Genomic DNA, 15,978 nt, shown 5'->3' with positions numbered 1-15,978 from the left:
TTTTACTTGGAAGTGATTTGATATGCCAAACTGATATTACTTCAGGCGCTCTTATCTTCACACTACTTGTAGCTCATATCGACCTTTCATGGTACGATCACTGAGCATGCGAGAGACCCTTTGAAATCTAGATTAATGAACAAACTTGATGCACTCAGTAATTAGGATTTCCAATTAGGTTGTCACCCGTGAAGGGCAAGTTCACATTTCATACCATTTTTTAATTATTTGCTTTAGCATTTTGCATATTTGCATGAATGATAGTGATACATTTAGTAGGTTGAAAATATAGGTCCCTCATATGAAACTCATTTTATTAACACCCATTCGAGAAAAGACAAATGGAAAACGAAGAAAGAGCCCAGTTTGGAACGTCCAACATCAAAAGAGGTGGATAATTTAAAAGGGAAAGAGTCGCTCGCAAGGCTTATAGTTCTACGAGCAGCCCTTGAGAGATAGAATTCCAGAAAAGGACACATTATAGCTCAGCTGAAGATATTAAATGCATGTAGGTACATTTAGATCCATTATAATCTGGGGCAAATAAGGATGTCATCTGAATTTTCAACATGCTATGCATTTCCAGCACATACCCTCTCCAAATTATTTCGGTCTACCATATATTCTACCGAGAAAGAATCTCAAAAGGGCAAGATGGTGAAGAGAGGATTGAAGAAAAAATGGACTACACCTAGAGAAGAGGATAAGACGGCAGGCAGTATGTGGGAGGGAAACCATTTTGGTGTGACTGGTGAAAAGCTGTCATATGTGTTTGGTGCCACTCAACATATGTCCCAAAAATAGTTTAGAGTTTTGGAGTACCAGATTTTGTCAATATACGGGAACTCAATGCCCCTATGATCATTCAAAGCAATACTGCAACAAAGCAAATGGGATGAGGTGTTGATGGATGATAGAGACACAACTGCTGATGTTCTAATTTTTTTCAAGAAGTTTGAGAGTGATCGCACAGCGTGCTCTCACTTTGGTATATTATGCGGACTTGACAATACCCAGGGCGGGTTTTAAAAAAAAAAATGGAGGGAAAATTTGTGTTGTTGACTTCTGGGCAATCATAATGTTCAATATGACAGAACGGGCTTCCGTAGGTCCTATATCGGTTAAGCTTGCAAGCTATGAAGAAGAACAACAAGGAATCCATAAGAGTAATATGCCGGAGATAGCGAGCCTATGTAGCTGCACAAGTTAATCCTCCCAATCGTTGTGGAAAAGAGATTATCAGTTTATTTCTCCAATACATTTAAAGCTCCGTACTTTGAAATACTTGGTTAGAAGCTATGCACAACATTTGGTCACTGACCTGGGTATTATAGCTGATATGAGATTGAACAGCGCTATTGGGTATTACGGTTACTGATTGTATCCGACTAAGAAGAACGGTTTCATGAAGGTGATTGCCAAGAACTTATCGTTCCTTGAGTTAATTTCTTCACGCCGACTCCAAAAAAATCAACTATCTTGAAGAGAAAGCTAATGTTGATATTAGGTCGAGAATGGTCTCATATGACTTCAATTGACTGTTGAAGAGAGCCCTTTGTCAAGGAGAATGAATGATGAAAGATTCCTGAAAAATTAATAAATGAATCACTAAATGTTTTTAGAGCCCCTTTATGTGTTATCATGCCAGTATCGTGGTTGGCATAAGATAAATATACTTTATTGTTTGAACTTCTTTTCCTAAGCTTCAATAAGAAATAATGAATTTCTCATTCAATCGTGTTTTGCGGAACCAAATTCATTATTTATCTTCTTAAGAGAGTTTTGTTATAAAACTTCACGAATACACCTTTGAAGCCTTTGTGTGATTCATAGATGCAATTCATCTCTTGTACCAAAATCCACTTCCTATTTGGAGTTTTGAAAAAATTGATATGGTATTTTGATTTCAAAAAAATAATTTGATGTTCTTTCAAAAATGATATTTTTAAACATTCTACTTGTAGAATGACAATTGAATCAAACAACTCCATCATTAAGGTGACTAAATTATAAACCAAAAAAAAAAAGGAAAAAAGAAAATGAATAAACACTGACCCCATGACTCTTGAATCATGTGTTTTTAAATGTATGAATAATGGTATGTAGTGAACTCTTTACTCATGACTCATGAAATGCATCTTTGCAAAGACCAAACCATCATACTGGATGAGGTCAAAGTTTATTGATCTAAACTGCTTGCGCTTGAAATGAGGAAAGGCCATCTTTGTTATTCCTTTCACGTTCTGAAATAAGTACATCCCTTGCGATCCCTTTTTGAGCCTGAATAATTTTTCTTTCATGAAAACAAATCCCGACTAGGATCATACCCCACACTGGGGGCAAGTAAAATTTCAATGATCAAGAAAGATGATAAAGCGTGAGAAGCCAAAACGGCATAAGAATTCAAGAAACTCAAAATGCTAGAGGGGATGCCTAAATCACTAGAAAAGTGACATCCAAGATAAAGTGAGTATACCCTAGCAAAGAAATAAAAAAGAAGAAGCAACAAATCAAAGAAGTGCAGCAAAAGAAAATAGAAATGACGTCAAGAGTCAAACTGTTGATAGTGATCCTTAGTCTTTGAAACCCTGAAACACTCTTTGAGCCTTATGAATCCTTTTCTTTCATAGCCAAAAACCACAGCCTACGTTACGTGCCTATAGAAGTCCTTTCTAATCAAGCAAGCAAGCAACCTAGAACAATAAACAATGCTCTCAAAATGCAAAGAACACTTTTTCATAAGATTCATGACATCAAGAATAAACTACTCATTATTATTCATGCTGATAAAAATAAATGTTCAAAAAGAGACAAGTTTTTCTCATATAAAACCTCGAGCTTTTTTCTCGAGCCCTTCACTTTGAAACAAAAGGTCATCTCATGACTGAAGATCTCATTGCCAAACACAAGAGCAAATAACCTTTTTTTTCCAAAAAAGAAAATAACCAAGGAGTTGCAAGATTTTAAAAGCAAATTGTTTTAGATTCACATCGAAATAATTTTTGTTTTTAAAATGCAAGATCAGGATTTCAAGATTCATTTTAGATCCATATTCCTTCACCAAAATGAACAAAAAGAGAAATGAGAGAATGGTCTTTTAAAACCATTATTTGTCTGAGTCACTGGCAAAGTACACTTGGGGGCAATGACCAGTACAAGGGGGCAACATTGTATTTTCTCTTCTAGAAAAAGAGAGGAATATCTCCTACAACAAGACGAGGGGCATTTTGGTTTACGAAAGACAATTTGATCCTTTCAGCAAGTGACACCGAATGTTTTTATCAGTGAAACGAGGGGCAATGAATAAGTCCTCTCAAATTATTTGACGAGTCAGAAATCTTCAGCAAATAAGTGGGTCGCGATGGGCGCCACAAAGGCTGAGTTGTGGGAACAAATCTGGAAATAGACTTACATGGGCCAATTCGAGTGGACTAGAAGCCAAGCGACAAAGATGACCCGAATCAGAGGTAGCAAGTCCTCATTAGTCAAGCAACAAGAAGACTAAGAAGAAATGGGGGCCTATATTTCAAAACAGGTAAAGATTCATGCATATCATCTAAATTTGAGACATTGGACAATTAGTTTTTTCAAATTTCATATGAGAAAATTCCAATGGAATCCATCAAGTGGAAGGCCAACTTGAAATGGCCAAAGATCGAAATTGTTGTTAAATGTTTTTCATTTTTTAGAATTTTTCAACATAGGAAGACCGCCCATAAGCAACAGTCCATCTGAAAAATCTGCTTGCTTTTCTTCCCCTTCAAGTGCCTTTGAGCACTAGTGCCTCTGAGCGCTCGCTTTCCCCTTCAAGTGCCTTTGAGCACTTGATTTCCCCTTCAAGTGCCTTTGAGCACTTGATTTCCCCTTCAAGTGCCTTTGAGCACTCATTTTCTCTTTGAGTGCCTGTGAGCACTCGCTTTCCCCTTCAAGTGCCTGTGAGCACTAGTGCCTCTGAGCACTCGTTTTCCTCACTAGTGCCTCTGAGCACTCACTTTCTCATTCAAGTGCCTCTGAGCACTCACTTTCTCATTCAAGTGCCTCTGAGCACTCACTTTCTCATTCAAGTGCCTTTGAGCACTTGATTTCCCCTTCAAGTGCCTTTGAGCACTCGTTTTCTCTTTGAGTGCCTGTGAGCACTCGCTTTCCCCTTCAAGTGCCTGTGAACACTAGTGCCTCTGAGCACTCGCTTTCCTCACTAGTGCCTCTGAGCACTCACTTTCCCATTCAAGTGCCTCTGAGCACTCGTTTTCCCCTTCAAGTGCCTCTGAGCACCAGTGCCTCTGAGCACTCGCTTTTCCCTTCAAGTGCATTTGAGCACCAGTGCCTCTGAGCACTCGCTTTTCTCTTCAAGTGCCTTTGAGCACCAGTGCCTCTGAGCACTCACTTCCCCTTTAAGTGCCTTTGAGCACCAGTGCCTCTGAGCACTCGCTTTTCCCTTCAAGTGCCTTTGGGCACCAGTGCCTCTGAGCACTCGCTTTTCCCTTCAAGTGCCTTTGGGCACCAGTGCCTCTGAGCACTCGCTTTTCTCTTCAAGTGCCTTTGAGCACCAGTGCCTCTGAGCACTCGCTTCCCCTTTAAGTGCCTTTGAGCACCAGTGCCTCTGAGCACTCGCTTTTCTCTTCAAGTGCCTTTGAGCACCAGTGCCTATGAGCACCAGTGCCTATGAGCACTTGCTTCCCCTTTAAGTGCCTTTGAGCACCAGTGCCTCTAAGCACTCGCTTTTCTCTTCAAGTGCCTCTAAGCACCAGTGCCTATGAGCACTCGCTTCCCCTTTAAGTGCCTTTGAGCACCAGTGCCTCTGAGCACTCGTTTTTCCCTTCAAGTGCCTTTGAGCACCAGTGCCTTTGAGCACTCGCTTTGCCTTCAAGTGCCTTTGAGCACCAGTGCCTCTGAGCACTCGCTTTCCCCTTTCAAGTGCCTTTGAGCACTCACCTTCCTCCTCGAGTGCCTTTGAGCACTCGATTTCCTCTTCAAGTGCCTTTGAGCACTCGCTTTCTTCTTGGAGCGTCTTTGAGCGCTCATTTTCTTCTTGGAGTGCCTTTGAGCACTCGTTTTTCTTTTCGAGCGCCTTTGAGCACTCGTTTTTCTCTTTGAGTGCCTTTGAGCATTCGCTTTCCTTTTGGAGTGCCTTTGAGCACTCCTTTTCCTTTTCAAGTGCCTTTGAGCACTCGTTTTCTTCTTCGAGCGCCTTTGAGCACTCATTTTCCTCTTCGAGCGCCTTTGAGCCCTCACATTCTTTAAAGTGCGCCTTCGAGCCCTCATTTTCTTTTTTTACTTGGGTAGGTCACCCATCACAATGAGACCACTTTAAAAAAAGAAAAAAAAAAAGTGGGTCGTCTTCCAAATGATTTGTTTCTTGATTTCAACATCTCTATGTAAAGGTCATGTGCCCATCTACCATTTTCAAGACTAAAAAAAAAAACCAAAAAAAAATAAACAAAAAATTCCAAATGACTTGTTTCTTGTTTTCAATCTCTGTAAAGGTCGTGTGTCAATCTACTGTTTTCAAAGTTTTCAAGACTAAAAAAAAAAGGTTTCTTTCTCTATCTACTTTTCTTTATAAATTTACTACACAAAGATAAAAGAAAATGAAATTTTCCAATATCTTTGCATAGTAAATATTATAAAAGAGGCAACTGTCATAACTCAATTTTTGACCATTTTTATTTTTATTATTATTATTATTTATTGAAAAGAATAAAAAAAATTGATGAAAAAATAATAATGATGATGAGAAAACAAGTAAAATGAAATAAATGAGGAATGAATTATTTTTTGGGTTAAGGGCAATATAAATGGAAGTTTTGGGGTTTAATTAAACTTTGGAATTAATCTAATTAAGTTTGGAATTAATTTGTTTAATTAAGGTTTAATTGGAGAATTGATAAAGTTTTGAGACTTAATTAAGCTTGAAATTAATTTAATTCATCCAATCAAGGATTTAATTGGAGAATTAATAAGTTTTGAGACTTAATTAAGCTTGGAATTAATTTAATTAATCCAATCAAGGATTTAATTGGAGAATTAATAAGTTTTGAGACTTAATTAAGCTTGGAATTAATTTAATTAATCCAATTAAGGGTTTAATTGGAGAATTGATAAGTTTTGAAACTTAATTGGACTTGGATTTAATTAAATTAATGAAATCAAGGACTTAATTGAAAAAATAGCAAAGTTTGGGGTTAATTGGGGGCACAATTGCAACAGATTAAAGTCCAAGGACTAACTTGTAAAAGGCTCCGAAATTCAGGGGCAATTACAGTTTAAACCAGGGACTTAATTATAAAATGTTTGGAAGTTCATGGGCCAAAACGCAAATGGCCATCTCATATACCAAAACAGCGTCGTTTGAAAGAGCACTGTTCATCTTCTTCGTCTTTAACCAGGGACCGTTACCAGCAGTTATGGGCAGTAATCATTCGCTCACCTTAGTTATTGACATTTCAATGTTACCGTCCCTCTACATGCCGTCCGTTACCACCGATCAGACTCTATAAAACAGAGGAAAAAAAGACAGCACAGGGGGGGCGAAAAAATACCCAAGGGAAGAAAACACAGAACCAGGGAGAAAAGACCCAGGGAGAACCCGAAAAAAAAACACAAGGAGATTAACCCAGAAACAGAGCAACTCACAGCACCCGACAGCAACAACAAAAACCCAGAAAAACATAGCAATTAACCCAAAGAAAAACAGAGCAAAAAAGACATAGAGACAAAGAAAACAGTATACAGAGCAAAAAACAGAGACAAAAGCAAGCAACAAACCCAGAATACCAACATTAACATCACCGTCTTCTTGATCGCCTCCTGCAAATAAAAGAAAAGAAGAACCCCCAGCATCGCCATCGTCTTCATCCTTTCATCTCAAAGAACCGGGATAATAGGCGCAAAACCAAAAGCAAAGGAAGACAGAAGGAAGGCAGAAGGAAGGAACGAGGCGTTGCCTAACCAGTGCACTAATCACCAGCAGCTTCGTCTTCGTTGTCAACCACAGCAGACCAGGTAAGTTCATCCTTTCCCATTCTACAATTTAATTCATTGGACACTGTTGCTGTAGATTTAATTATCCCTTCGCTGAGCACGCACGCGTTATGCATGCCCTTGCCCAGCCGGGTCACTGGCTTGGGGTAGTGACCGGGCTGGGCTGGGCTGAGCTGGGCCCAGCCTAAAAAAAATAATAATAAAAAAACAGAAAAAATAAAAAAGGGTAGAAAAAAAACTAAAAAAATAATTAGAAAAAATAAAAAAAATGTGTATGCATGAATAAAAATAATGTAAATTTATTGGTTTATTCACTAACGCTAGAGTTAGGAATAAAAATACCGGTTTAAATTTATATTATTTGTATTCGTTATATTTTATTTTATTTAGCTAAAAAATAAAAAAAAATATATTCATGCATAAAAATAATTTTTTATTTATTTATTTGTTCATTGGTGCTAGAGTAGGGGATAAAGAATATTAATCGATTTTTTTTTCGTAGCTATGAATTTTTACCAATGCCAGAGTTGGAATTATTCGAGCTCGAATATTCACTGGCGTCAGAGTCGGGAATACTATAAACAAATCATCATAGCATAAACTAATAAATATTTAGCAATTTAAGACAAAACCAGCAATGCAGTTTGCCTTAGGCAGAACGTTTAAGGGGTGATAATACCTTCCCTTTTACGTAACCAATCCCGAGCCATAGAATCTCTGTTGACCAGTTAGGGTTCCTAGTGACCATAATACTAGGTGGCGACTCCTCAAACAAGAAATTTTTTCCTAAAAGAACCGGATGCCAGAATCTGTTCTTTTTCCATAATTAATTCAAGAGAATTATTTTTAGGGCCGCCGCGATGTCAGGTGCGACAGTTGCAATGATTTATATCCTTTGGTAGCGTGAAAATTATGTTTTTTTATGACTGATGGTCATGGGTTTCAGGCAGAAGGGTAGAGGACATCTTTGATTCATGAATTCTCAGACCAGGAAATGCTCATGTTACTTCCTCTGCATTCTCAGACCACGAAGAACAAGGAATGACAATTCATGAATTATTTATTGAAATTGAGCTTGAGTTCACGTTGCTTGGGTGCTGACATATAATTCATGAAATATCAAATAACTATCTCAACCTAATAACTTAAGCGGTTAGGTGAAATTCTAGAATATAATTTATATTATTCTTTAACGTAAATTAAAGATTTAAAATTAATATATATATATATATATATATATATATATATATTTTAATGTTTTGAATCTTTAATTCATGAATTGTCAACCATCACATCCCACGTCCATGCAAACATAATCAAGAAATGATGCTTTTTTTGCAAAACTACCCATAACTACGGATACTGCAAGATTTTGAGCCCCTAACAGTTGATGATGCACCGTCAAAACAACATTAACGACGTTATTTTTTTTGGAAGGGAGCTCAGTTCATCAGAATCTATGAGGCAGGAAAACCAGCCTCTTCAGCCTCTCTTTGATGAGTGGCCTAATGCAGGGATATGAATTCCTATTTCACTGATCAAAGATCTGTCAAGAGCTCGTCTGATGTTCAGCGCCTATCAATGGCCATTCCAAATGGCTCCTACCTCTGATGCGAGGACTTGTCATTCCCCAAATGGTAAGTGTGTTTCCATCTGGAAGATGCTTCCCCCAACCTTCTGTCCTAGGCAACCCAGGACTTGATATGGAAAACAAATAAAAAAAATTCTAATTATACTGTATGTTTTCATGCAGATGCTTGAAACGAATTTGGGAATTTATGTTGCAAATAAAGTGTTTTTTGCGAAATAACAATGTGAAAGTCTTAAATGTTTATGCTTTGATGGTAAAATGATAATTTTATATTTTTAACGTTGAAATGGCTATTTAGAGTGTGTTTGGTATTGCGGTAGCTGTTGTGGTTGTGGTTTGAAAAAAATTGTTTTGTAAAAAATACTTTTAGTTGAGGTTGGTTTGAAAAAATAGATGTTAGGTTAAAACTGTGGTTAAAATTGAGGTTGAAGAAAAAGTAGTTTTAATGTGTTTGGTTAAGAATGCTTTTGAAATTGAGGTTATAAATAATTTTAAAAAATATATATTAATATTGATGGTTTTTAATTTAAATTTTATGGATTTAACTATTGTTATTACATAATGAAATAAATCATACTTAAAAAAATTACTTTAACAAAAAAATTATCTACAATTCCATTACGTACAAAATTCATCCGACAAAAACTACAAAATTAGATAAAATATTATCAAGAATAAAATTAAGATTACACTACGAGTAAATTTAATTCACCTTAAACTAATTTTTTTTAAAAAAACACGTGAAATAATACGAGTGAAATCAATTAACTACATTGGTTAAAAAAAAAAAAAAAAAAACTGTTCAACGGAGGCATGCTCCACTGTTCACTGAACAGTGCATGCCTCCACTGTTTCAAAAAAAAAAAACTGCAGGCATGCTCCACTGTTCACTGAACAGTGGAGCTGCCATGCAAAAAGCAGCCAATTGCTGCTTTTAATTTTCCTGTGGCCAGAACACAAAAAATTAAGGGACCCACGCACAGTAAATAGCTGTTTTTATTTAACCAAACACTCAATCATTACGTTTCTTAAAAAACGCAACCTTGTAGCTAAACGGGCTCTTAATCGTTAGCACTGGAATGTAAATAAGTTGTACTATTTTTTAAATTGCGCTAATTCTTCAAAGTTTTTTATTTTTATTTAATTTTTCCGAGGTGTTATTAAAAAAAAAAAGAAAAAAACTCTGACATGTGCTGCCCCATGAATGTGATTCTGCTGCTTTATGACTGGTCAAAAAAAGAAGAAAGAAAGTAGTGCTCGGTGTTAGAATCCGAGTCGAATAATGAAGTGTAGATAATTGTTTAGTCGGAGTGGGAGATGCCTAGTCGCTAACCTTTTTATTAGTTGAAGTCTAATCCAATTAAAAGATACAGACGAGAATTATTTGACGGGAAGTATCTTTCTTTGATGTTGTGGCCTTGTGGGTCATCAAACATCAAAGATTCCACTCTATAATTGAACACACCCAGTAGGCCGTGGGAAAGGAATTTCAAGGGTGGGGCTAGCTTGAATGGCTTCGAGGTGGTGGGATCGAGCACGAAGACTTGTTGAAATGGTTTCGAGGGACACAACGAGTCCTTGTTTCATGAATCTGCTTTTTAATATTCCTCTATCCTTGGAAAGATTGCATTCTTTGTCTCTATTTTTTTATAATTATTTTCCATAACAAATTTCTAAATATGTACATCCAACCCAATTAAAATGGTATTCTATTAGGGGTGATTAAGTAATTTCACAATGGTAACTTGGCATTCTAAAATTTAAAGTGGCAATTATGTATTTTTAATAATGCATAATGAAAATACTCGTTTACCCCTGAAATCAAATGAACTTAGGCCTTGTTTGTTTTCCGGAAACTAGTTTCCGGGAAACCATTTTCCAAACTTTCCTGTGTTTGTTTGTTATTAGGAAAGTTGGTCAACGAAAAACAATTTCCGGTCAGTGGAAACACTTTCCGGTCAACGGAAAACACTTTCTAGTCAATTTTAGTCAAAAAAAAAATTGACTTGGTTTTCAGGAAAATATTTTCCTTTTAGCTGTGTTTGTTTTCCGGAAAGTGGTTTCCGGGAAAACACTTTCCAAACTTTCTTGTGTTTGTTTGTCAGTAGGAAAGTTAGTCAATGGAAAACACTTTCCAATAAAAGAAAAATTTGGCTTGGTTTTCAGGAAAGTGTTTTCCTGAAAAATTTGAGGGGAAAACACTTTCCGGAAGTTGTGAAAAATTTAGAAATGTCATTATTTGCTGATTATATCAAATTTGATCCTCAAACTTTTGATTGCTATATATATTTTGTTTTGAATATTTACTTTTCAATTTCATCTCTTAAAATTTTATTTTTATATTAACTTTGGTCCTTATTTTTATAATTGCTATTTGTTTTTTTCTTATCATTTTTTTTATTGAAATTTTTTATTTATTAAATTTGATCCTCATTCTTTTGATTGTTACTTATTTTATTTGAAATAATTTATGAAATGTTGATTATTATTATTTTAATTTCTTCATTTTTCATTTTTTTTAATTTTTTAGATTTGATCCCTGTTATTTTGATTATTATTTGTTTTATTTGAGATAATTTATGAAATTATATATTTTTTTTAATTTCATTCTCATTCAACTTTTTAATTTGTAAGATTTGTTCCTCATTATTTTAATGAACTTGAGAAAAATAAAATATTAATAAGTTATTTTCCAGCTCATTTTCCATGACATAACCAAACACTAGAAAGTGTTTTCCAGTTCATTTTCCATAACACTACCAAACATCGAAAAATACTTTCCCGGAATTCACTTTCCTGCAAACAAACGGAGCTAAGCTTAGTTTCAGTTGTTTGTCTTTTATATTTTTAATAAACAATGAAATGAATTGCATGTCCTTAAAAGTGGATTTTATACGTCTTACATTTAGGGGCATTATTATATTTGAATTCAACATTTTTGTAATTTTTGGGTTTATTTAGAGGCAAGTGTTTAATTTAATATATACAAAATTAATTTAAAATAAGTTGATTTAAACTAACACAGTTCATATTTTTTTTCTTTTTTTGAACTCACTCGATGTTGATTTAAATATTTATGGTTTTTTTATGTTTTTTTTATAAAATTATCCTAATCTCATGATTTCATTTATGTGTTTGTTAAGTTAATCTGAATGAGCTCTTATTTTTTTTAATTACTATTTTTTCTTTTGTATTGTTTTATAAGATTGATTTTTTTTTTATATATAATTTTTTTTTCCTTCAATAATTGATTTGTTGAGACTGGCCATCATGATTTTTTTATATTTAGTATTTTTAATCAAATTGCTTGGAACAAGGGTTGATATTAATTTTTTTTTTAATTTTTTCCCATATGATTTGACATTGGTTTTTTTAAAAAATTTAATTTGATGATTTTTTTTTTCTGTTAGTCATTTGAATGATATTAAAAATAATAATAAAGAAACACGCTTAATGCTTTTGATGAATTGTTGATGTCTGAGTCCCAATACAAATACTGACAACATCTATAAAACAATATCTATTTATAGGCTTCATAACACAACAACTTCTAAACATTTTAGATAGATAATTATTTACTTATTTGCTGTTGACATTAATTAGCCTTGTGCGGATCTCAAAAACGCCGTAACACTTGAGTTTTTTTTTTTTTTACTTTCCAAATATTTTCGGACGAATAAAAATGAATTCGCTCTTGACATGATTTTTTTGGCATGTTATTTATTAAATTCAATTAATTTTGAGATGATAAAGTTCGAAACAAATGCAATAAACACCTAACCGGACCTCAAGAACACCTTAAAAATTAATATTTCCACAAACATTCCCCCCTGTAACGCACCTGTAAGTAAATTACAACATCATTTGCATGTGTATACACCACCTTTCTTTTCCACATGGGTCACCAATATCCTATCCAATCTTGACACGATGGCATGGGAAAAGGAATTGTAAAACCTTGAACTGAGAAAGGATGACGATATTTGACCCCGACCAAGTTTGGTAATATTGTGGTTTGGACGATAAATTTTTATATATATATATATATATATATATATTTTAATATATTAATATAAAAAATAAAAATAAATTATCTTAATATATTTTAAAATAATAATACTTTGAAAAAAAAATATTACCCTAATATTTACCAGTGATCAGAAACAGCCAACAAGAATAACTAGCTTGGCCGCACAATGTTCGTTGACTTTTTTAATTTCATTAGGGAGAGACAAAAATTTAGCTGAAATGACGCCCCATAAGTTAATTCGAGACAGACCAATAATGAGCAATGCTTTTTATTTCTGGTTTCCTTTTTCTTAAAGTTTTTTTTTTTTTTTTATGTCGGTAATTCTTTTAGAATTTCCGATGAAAAATGGGCAATAAAAACTTATTTTTAGACATGAAAATTCTATCATTAATTCGATCAATAATTTTTAATTAATAACATATATATAATTAATAACTTCAAGCATCTAACAAGGTGGGGAAACGAAAGAACTTGTTGTGAGATTGTGCAAACGCTACTAATGAAGTTGTTTTTCACCATCTCGTGAAATAATTGGCAGATATGTATGATCTTAACTTTGTTGCATAGGCTGCTGATAAGTCTCTTATTCATTAGTCTATGGCCTTTTTCATAACTTTTTTATAAATGGGATAATATCCTAGTAAGTAACTTGTATGAGTCCTTTAATGCATGAACAATGAAAGCTAGGGACAAATTAACCTATCATGACCTTGCTAGAAATAGTTAGGGTTTTGTTGATAAAGAAATTGTTCAGCAGGAGTCAGATGAGCTAACTAGTTATGAAGGTCTTATCTATCCTAAAACTCAAGAAAGTTTAGAGAAAAGTAAACTTCACTGTCGAGGTTTAGATGTCATCTATGGTGGAGATGAGAATTTTCAAGTGTAGTGCAATCCTAATGAATAATATGCTAATCAGCTAATGATTTTTTTTTTCTTTCTTTAGGATAGTTTTTTTTTAGTGTTTTTGGATTGTTTTGATATGTGATATTATTAAAAATAAATTTTAAAAGATAAAAAATATATTGTTTTGATATTTTTTAAAGTAACCTTTTGGTTTATCTTTTAGAGATTAGTGGGACTAAAGAGGGCATTCCAGTTTTTAGCCACATAGCAAACCCATTGATGGAACTTATCAAATGACTGCAAATGGACTTAAAAAGCATTTGTGCTGTGAAAGTTTTGGTCTAAGTAATAGGTAATTGAGAGTAAGGTTATTATTATTTTTTAAAATATTATATAAAAAAGAAGTTGATGGCCTAATAATCCTTACAAGATGCGAAGAATTTATGGTTCTGTTAGGTGCGGGAGGTGTTCATAATTAAGTTGGCCACAATAGTAGTAGAAGCTGCAAAGGTGTCACCGAAGGAGAAAAAAAAAAGCTCAGAAAAAGGTTAGTTATATTTATTAATATATTAATACTATATTTATTTATGTTTTTATAATAATGCGTTGAAAGTATTTTAATTGATATAGATGGATAAGACAAGTGTTCCGGCCCCCAATAACTTATGGCTACAACTAAAGCACAATGAATACAAAAACCAAGTCCTCCTCCTCCTCGTATATATGCGAGTGTAAGTTCGGATATGGTTTTCTAAGATATAATTATTATATTGGTTTCATGATTGTGATAAATCATTTATTTATTACACCAAATGCATTATCCTTCGAAGGTCAGACACAATCTATAGCAAGCAACTTCAGCATCAATCTTGATATATAGCGACTTCATCTCTTATTGCCTCTTCAAAGAAACATGAGCTCCTTTGGAATGGAAGGTGTATGCATGCCTTAAGTGAGATTTCCATTTATATATATATAACACCATTGATGATGATTTTGAGTTTTATATAACACACTTGATCATTAATACTTTGATTTTGGAAACATGGGGTGTAATTAATTTTGGATGGTATGATATTGCCTTTGATTATAATGTAATTATATATGGATGCAAAGAATTTTGGTTATATTGTCTATTTTATTTTGATAACAAAAAAATAAATAAAAAAACTGCTTTCTCATTTTGATGCATGTCATATCCACGACTGACCCCAAATGGATCTGGCACTAACCTGAAAGGTTGAGACATGCATTCTCAGCTCATGTCATAATATATACCAAACTTCATTAGCATAACGTGTTAGGACGTTGTCTTGTTTATTAACAAAAACAGAGCATTTCTAAGCCCTAATACACCTAATTAAGGGATCACTGCACATTAATTATAGCATTCTTCTAATTTTGAAAATTAACAAGAAACAACTTCACTGCCATATAGACAGTGATCATCCATGAGCAAGTCATCGTCGTTTTTGCTTTTTTTAGCCTCTCTTCTCTCTCTAATCAGATTTGCTTCCATCATCAACCTTCAAGTCTAATAGCTCTTGTGTGAGACTTTTGGCTCTATCACTATCAAAAAGCTGGAAAATACCGATAAAACGGCAACAAAATACTATCATTAAGAACTTCCTAGCCGGTACTTTTTATTCCCTCGGCGTTGGAATAATATTATGTCAAAATTTCCGTGATGTTTTTATTTTTTTGTTTTGTTTATTATGAATTCCAAACTAATAATTGCTCGCACTCGTAACTACAATAAAAAGCATCTCTAAAAAATGAAAAACCAATTAACAAAGATTCAAGACTAACGAGAAACTCAACCAACTAATCTTAAATAGATTATGCCAACCTATGAGTTTTTATAATTGAAAGATTTAAATTACAAATTTATATAAATAATAAAAAAAATTACAGAGAAAGGTAGCCTATCATACAATATCATACCCACTACTATTATCATCATTATCATAATAATCATCACTATCACTTATACCATGACTATCATTATAAATATTTCTCATCATAACTACTACATTAATCATCATCACTATCCCTATCACAAATTAACATCATAAATTTTTCTATCATACTATCATTAATAAATAATAACATTAATTAATTCCCTAATTATTATCAATTACACATTAATTTAATCTTCTCTAAATTCTTAATAAAATTCATAACTGACTAAAATTAATTGGGATCCAACTAATTATCTATTATTTTTTTTTCAATTCAACCCAATTTAACATAAATTGATACCTTTTAATTATTATCAATTCCACACAGAATCATTTTTTTAAAAAAATTTCAACTTAATCATAAAATTAACAAAAAATAATTGATACCTATTAAATTAATCATCATTTCTTCAATTCTAACACACTTAGGTTACAAAGTCATACTTAATTTCATTAAGTGACAAATTAAATCAATTTCCTCCAAATCCTAAATAAACCCTAAAATACAAATCATATATTAATATAAAAAAATATCATTATAAAACAAGTAAAACACTTAAAATATAGGCAAA

This window comes from Populus alba, chromosome 2, assembly GCF_005239225.2.
Source record: "Populus alba chromosome 2, ASM523922v2, whole genome shotgun sequence".
Lineage (NCBI taxonomy): Eukaryota > Viridiplantae > Streptophyta > Magnoliopsida > Malpighiales > Salicaceae > Populus > Populus alba.
Note: the sequence above shows the minus strand (reverse complement) of the source record.